Source organism: Physeter macrocephalus, chromosome 4 (genome assembly GCF_002837175.3).
Source record: "Physeter macrocephalus isolate SW-GA chromosome 4, ASM283717v5, whole genome shotgun sequence".
Classification (NCBI taxonomy): domain Eukaryota; kingdom Metazoa; phylum Chordata; class Mammalia; order Artiodactyla; family Physeteridae; genus Physeter; species Physeter macrocephalus.
The window spans coordinates 147249843-147257528 of record NC_041217.1 but is presented as its reverse complement, the minus strand read 5'-3'; positions in this window follow the sequence as shown (position 1 = coordinate 147257528).

The window sequence follows — 7686 nt, the reverse complement described above, 5'->3', positions numbered from 1 at the left end:
AAAACAAATACCGTATGTTAACACATATATATGGAATCTAAGAAAAAAAAAAAAAGCTCATGAAGAACCTAGGGGTAAGATGGGAATAAAGACACAGACCTACTAGAGAATGGACTTGAGGATATGGGGAGGGGGAAGGGTAAGCTGTGACAAAGTGAGAGATTGGCATGGACATATATACAGTACCACACGTAAAATAGATAGCTAGTGGGAAGCAGCTGCATAGCACAGGGAGATCAGCTTGGTGGTTTGTGACCACCTAGAGGGGTGGGATAGGGAGGGTGGGAGTGAGGGAGACGCAAGAGGGAAAATATATGGGAACATATGTACATGTATAACAGATTCACTTTGTTATAAAGCAGAAACTAACACACCATTGTAAAGCAATTATACTCCAATAAAGATGTTAAAAAATAAATAAAAAAGGATCTTACTGTGATTTATGTCATAGAGTGTTCTGCCTATGTTTTCCTCTAATCAATTAACGTTTGAATGAATAAATAACTGAATCAGAAAATGGAGTTGGCATTTGATCTGCGTCAAGGAATGGAAGCTGAGTGCAGTGGGGCCAGAGTGGGAAGGTAGGACAGACTGCTATAATGGAAAGACATGTTTTAAGTTCAGATGAACATGGATTTAAATCTCAGCTTTACCGTTTCCTGAGAGACCTGGAATATTACATTTAAACTCAACTTTCTCATTTGTAAAATGAGAATAACAATATCTACTTCATAAGTCTGTTGTCAGGATTAAATAGAATAGTATCTGTAAAGTTACTGGCACATAGTAGGTGTTCTATACATAGTGGCCAGGATTGCTGTAGGCTGTCACAAAATGGCAGCTACAATTGTTAATCCCTGGGAGCAGGACTGATGTAAGCACATATTTAGTTCAGGGAGCAAGTGAGCTATGTCTTGGGCACAGTGACCTGTTTAGGTTGGCTAGAGGCTGGAAATACAGGTTGAGGCCTTGCACGTCTTTAAGACTCAGCTCAAATGGTACCTCCCCTTCACGTCTCACCACTGCATTCAGCCTTTGCTCCCACCTCCTATTGACACTGCTCTTACTAAGGCCAAATACCCCAATTTAACAGTCTATTTCAAAAGGTCCTTTCTTCCCAACTTTAACAAATTATGAAATATCACTGCATGTAAAAGACAATAGAAAATAAAATAATGATCCCCCATGTGTTCCACTATCCAGTTAGAGAAGTGAATTATTACAATACGTGAAGCCCTCTTGTATCCCTTTCTTCCTCCAATCGTCCTGCTTTTTTCCAGAGGTAACCAAATTCCTGAGTGGATTTAGTATTTAATATTCACGTGTATATTTTTATAATCTTACTACATAAGTATACCAAAGTAATGTATGGTATTATTTTACATATATTCAAACTTTATGTAAGTGGTATCATACTATACTTACCCTTCTGTGACTTTTTTCATTCAACATTCTAGGTTTGAGATTTATCTACATTGGTGTACATCCTCTGCTTTAGTCATTTTACTGCTGTGTAGCATCATTCCAAATGTAACTAGGGACTTCCCCGGTGGTCCAGTGGTCAAGAATCCACCTTCCAATGCAGGGGACGTGGGTTCGATCCCTGGTTGCAGAACTGAGATCCCACATACCATGGGGCAACTAAGCCCACATGCCACAACTACTGAGCCCACGCACCTCAAGTAGAGAGTCGGTGTGCTGTAAACTTCAGAACCCACGCACCACAACTAGGGAGAGAAAACCCACATGCCACAACTAGAGATTAGCCTGCGCGTGGCAACGAAAGGTCCTGCCGCAACGAAGATCCCGTGTGCTGCAACTAAGGCCCGACACAACCAAAAATAAATAAAAAAGATAAAAAATATACAAATGTAACTAATACTTTGAACAAGCACAACATTTGGGAGGTCACGTTAAAGCAGCTTTATTTTTGTTTTCCACTGACCCCTTAAATTTATTCTGCAGAGTTACTTCTTCCCTTGCTCCTAGATAAAATTTAGGGTGGGCCCCCTAACTTTTCTGTTCACTCTTGGGTAGTGAAAAGTGTTCTGGTCCCTTTAGTTACAAAACACAGTCTCAGAAGGCATTTGAATCTGTGTCATGCAGTGCTTTGGTGAGTTTTTTGGAGACTCACCTGCCCATAATGGAGATCTGTCACTGGCATTTCTCTGATGTGGGTAAAAACATCTTTCCCAAATCTGGACAGCCGCATGTAAATCAATGAAGTTAGAACACTCCCTCACACCAAAAATAAACTCAAAATGGTTGAAAGACTTAAATATAAGACATGACACAGTAAAACTCCTAGAAGAGAACATGAGTAATACATTCTCTGACATAAATCACAGCAATGTTTTCTTAGGTTGGTCTCCAAGACAATAGTAATAAAAGCAAAAATAAACAAATGGGACCTAAACAAACTTATAAGCTTTTGCACAGCAAAGGAAACCATAAACAAAACGAAAAGACAGCCTACAGAATGGGAGAAAATGTTTGCAAATGATGCAACTGACAAGGGCTTAATTTCCAAAATATATAAACAGTTCATACAACTCAATAACAGAAAAATAAATAACCCAATCAAAAAATGGGCAGAAGACCTAAACAGACATTTCTCCAAAGACATGCAGATGGCCCATGGGCACATGAAAAGATGTTCAACACTGCTAATTATTAGAGAAATGCAAATCAAAACTACAATGAGGTACCACTTCACACCGGTCAGGATGGTCATAATTTTAAAAGTCTACAAATAATAAATTTTGGAGAGGGTGTGGAGAAAAGGGAACCCTCCTACACTGTTGGTGAGAATGTAAGTTGGTGCAGTCACTATGAAAAACAATATGAAGATTCCTTAAAAAACTAAAAATAGAGTTGCCATACGATCCAGCAATCCCACTCCTGGAGAAAATATGTATCTGGAGAAAATTATAATTCAAAAAGATACGTGCACCCCAATGTTCATAGCAGCATTATTTACAACAGCCAAGACATGGAAGCAACCTAAATGTCCACTGAAAGATGAATGGATAAAGAAGATGTGGTATATATACAATGGAATATTACTCAGCCATAAAAAAGAATGAAATAATGCCATCTGCAGCAACATGGATGGACCTAGAGATTATCATCCTAAGTGAAGTAAGTCAGACAGAAAGACAAATGCAATATGATATCACTTATATGTGGAATCTAAAATATGATACAAATGAACTTATTTACAAAATAGAAACAGACTCACAGACATAGAAAACAAACTTATGGTTACCAAAGGGGAAAGGGGGTTGCAGGGGGATAAATTAGGAGTTTGGGATTAGCAGATACAAAGTACTATGTATAAAACAGATGAACAACAAGTTCCTACTGTATAGCACAGGGAACTATAGTCAATATTCTGTAATAAACCATAATGGAAAAGAATATGAAAAAGTATGGCTCACACGTGCTTTCTTTGCCCAGACCAACTCCTAAAGCACAGGTCCATTCTAACATGACTTCCGTACCTCTCCTCTTTCCATCTCCAATTCCCAAGTCTTTTGTTACCCTCAGTGTGGTACAAAGTAAAGAATTGAGACTGGTTTTCAAGAATCTTTTTTGCAAGTCCTGCATGGTGATTCTGCATTTCACTTTGGAATGAGACTAAAACAGTTCAATTTTAACATCTGTCACATATTTGATAAAGATACTATATTTATCCAGTCTCCTGATTATCATTTAAATCATTTGCAATGTTCTACTGTCATGAATAATGCATCAAGGAATAGTCTTGACTTCTTTTATTCATATCTCACATGTACATATATATGCAATTTTATTTTACATATATATCTAAGAGTATAGTTGCTTGACCAGAGGGTATGTATATCTTAACTTTTACTAGATATTGTCAGATTGGTCTTCTAGATGGTTTTATGAGTTTTTACTCTCTAGAGCAATGTATGAGAGTTCCAATTTCTCCACATCTTCTCCAAAACTTGCTTTTACTAGACTTTTAGATTTTAGTCAATTTGATGATGATGAGGTTCAGGGCAGGCCACCCCCAAATATACCACTTTGGCGTAATGATTATTTTAAATTAAATTGAATTACTTAAGAAACAGCTGATGCAAAAAGGACACTCTGGGGGACTTCCCTGGTGGTCCAGTTGTTAAGACTCCATGCTCGCAATGCAGGGGGCCCAGGTTCGGTCCCTGGTCAGGGAACTAGGATCCCACATACTGCAACTAGAGAGCCCACACGCTGTAGCTAGAGAAGCCCACGCACCGCAATGAAGACCCAGTGCAGTCAAAATAAATAAATAAATAAATAAATAAATAAATAAATAAATAAATAAATAAAAAGGAGGAAGGACACTCTGACCCTCCTTTGTACCCCTACAAACAGAAAGTAAATCTCCCAGGTGAAATGTACTCACCCTGTACCAGGAGGTAGAGAGAAATCCTTATCATCAGCGATAGAGAATTCACAGCCAAGAAGGCTGTATAAGCAAAGCTTGTTACTTCTTTACTAAATTACTACCCCAAGACCAAACTTCTTTGTCTTGTCAATTCTTCACAAATTTCTTTTTTCTGTTTGTTTGTTTTTGTTTTTTGTCTAAAAGGTATAAAAGTTGCCTTCTTTCGTCATGTCTTTGGGTCCTATACTTATGAGACCTCTGTATATAAAAAATTAATTTTTTTCTCTGGTTAATTTGTCTTGTGTCAATTTAATTATTAGACCAGTCAAAAGAACCAAGAGGAGTAGGGGGAAATTTCCCCCTCCCTGACAATGGTATGTTAAAATATTTCACTCTTGTTTTAATTTACATTTTAATTTTCAGATTTATTCATATTTTGTTTTGCGGTTAGAACTTTTGGAGTCTTATTGAAGAACTCTTACTGTACCCTGAGGTCAAAAATATTCTAGATTGACCCCCCTTCTTTTTTTTGGCTGCATTGGGTTTTCGTTGCTGCGCGGGCTTTCTCTAGTTGCGGTGAGCAGGGGCTACTCTTCACTGAGGTGCACGGGCTTCTAATTGCGGTGGCTCCTCTTGTTGCGGAGCATGGGCTCTAGGCGCGGGGGCTTTAGTAGTTGCAGTGCATGGACTCAGTAGTTGTGGCACGCGGGCTTAGTTGCTCCGCAGCATGTGGGATCTTCCTAGCCCAGGGATCTAACCCATGTCCCCTGCATTGGCGGTCAGATTCTTAACCACTGTGCCACCAGGGAAGTCCCCAAAAATATTCTCTCATAGTTTCTTCTAAAAGGTTTATATACTTTTTTTTTGTATCAAGCCTGATCTACCTAACATTGATAGGGATCTACGTTCCCCCCCATATGGGTAACTAATTGCTCCCAAAATATTTGTTGAATAGTCCATCATTTTCCCCACTGATTTGTAAGGCCACCTTGCTATATATTAAGTTTCCATTTAGGTGTTGGTCTCTTTCTGGGCTTTTTATTCTATTTCCTTGTGGACATTTAAGTCCTTACCTTACTAGACTTCTTGGCATTGGATCCTACTGACACTCTCCTAAACATTACTCTCCTGACCTCAGTAATGGTTCTTGTCTTTTCTCCTTTCTCTGCTTGCCAAGTACATGTTGGTTTTCCCCAGGGGCAATTCTCTGTTCATGGCTTTTCTCACTCTACACCCATGGAGAAAAATCTTTTTTACCTAAAAGCTAATTCAAGGAAAACACATTTACTGACTGCATTTTAAAAATACACTTTTTGTTTTGCAATAGTTTTAGATTTGCAGAAAATTTGCAAGGATAGTACAGAGACTTTTTGTAGACCTTCACCCAGTTTCCCGTACTGTTAACATCCTATGTCACCATGGTGCATTTTTTACAACGAAGTAACCAACTTTGGTACATTACTATTAACTAAAACACTTTATTTGGCTTTCACCTATTTTCCCCCAAAGGCCTTTTTATGTTCCATGATCCCATCCAGGATATTACGTTACATTTAGTCATCAAGTCCCTCTAGCCTATTCTGGCCTGTGGCAGTTTCTCATACTTTTCCGTCCTTGATGACTTTGACAGTTTTGAGAAGCACTGGCCAGGTTTTCTTGCAGAATGTCTCTCAGTTTGGGTTTGCCTGATGTTTTCTCATGGCTAGAGTGAAGTCATAGGTTTTGGGGAGAAAGACCACAGAGGTGAAGTGCCATTCTCATCACATCATATCAAGGGTAAATGTTTTTAACATGACTTATCACTGATGTTAACCTTGATCGCCTAGCTGCGTCAGTGTTTGACAGGTTTCTTCACTGTAAAATTGTGCCCCAGCCTCTACCTCCATCACCCCTTTCTAAGTGCATTTTAAAAACTCAAATGGAATGAAAAATGAAATAAATCTTCATTCAATACCATGGAGAAAAAAATTATCGTAATTTAGGTTACTCACTTTATTGACCAGAAGATTGTCACAAAGAAATTGACATTCCTTTTTATCCATTAATATTTTAATGTCTGGGCATATTTGATTTATCACGTATCCTGCTTTTAACTGTACCTATACGCTGATGACTCACAAATCTTTCCCAGTCCTGACCTCTCCCCAGATCTACCACTTCATGTATTCAAGCTCCTGCTTAATATTTCCCCTCTCATGTCTCAGAGACACTTCAAATTCAGTATACCCCAAACTGAACTTTTCACATCCCCTCCATTACTCTCGCATCTTCTCGTTCAATGTTCTCTTGCTCAGTAAATGGCACCAAGTCTAACCGTTTGCCCAAGCCATAAATCCACCCTCCACCTCATAGGCTGAGTGACTTTTCTAAAACACAAACCTGTCTATAGCACCACCTCCTTGGTTATAATATTTAATCCCATTCTAGGCTTCTGTTTCCCTGTTTGGTCTCATCTCTTAGCACTCCTGGTCTGTCTTTTACCCTCCACGAATAACAAAAGGCATGTGGTTCTTTGCACAGGTCCTGAGGTTTTGTGCCTCTGTGTTTTTATTCAGGCTGTCACCCTGCCTGGACGAGTTCCCTCCTCCACCTCTGCCCTCTATCTTCTTATCCTTCAAGACTCAGCCTAGCCATTTCCTCTTTGCAAGCCTCAAGGCATCTTACCCCATTCAGTCTCTCCCACTAGACTGTGACTCCTGAGGGTGGGGACCATATGTGATTCATCTTTGTACCTGCCTCCCTCTCAGCTCAGCATAGTTGCCTGCCAGTCAGACTGAAGTCGCTCAGAAAATGTTTGTGACCAAGCGGTCTTCCACTGTGCTCCCAGGACAGTTAGAACAGTCATTACCTCCTACCGTAATTATTAGTCAAAATGCCTGGCGTGCCACTGGAGGGGATCTCCAGGAAGACAGGATGAGTCTGATTCATCCTAAAGGCCCAGTGCTTGGAATGCTTAATAAGTAACTGTTGGATGAATGGTTGGAGTAGGAACATTAAAAATTGAATTGCTATGACTCTTCAACAAAACTTCAGCCAAACCATACTAAGGGAATTTTTCTTTGTCAGGAAGGCATTACCCAATCCACTTAAGTACATAAGAAATACATAGCTAAACATGGTGTGAAAATGGCTAAAGAGGTAACACGAGCATCACTGGGTAAAAAAATTTAAAGCTAAATTATTTCTCATAAAAGTAACATTACAAAATAGGCATCAATTTCCTTTAGCCAGCTACAGTAATCCACAATAAGATAGAATTAATCTATGCCTAAAGCATTACTGTTCAGAAA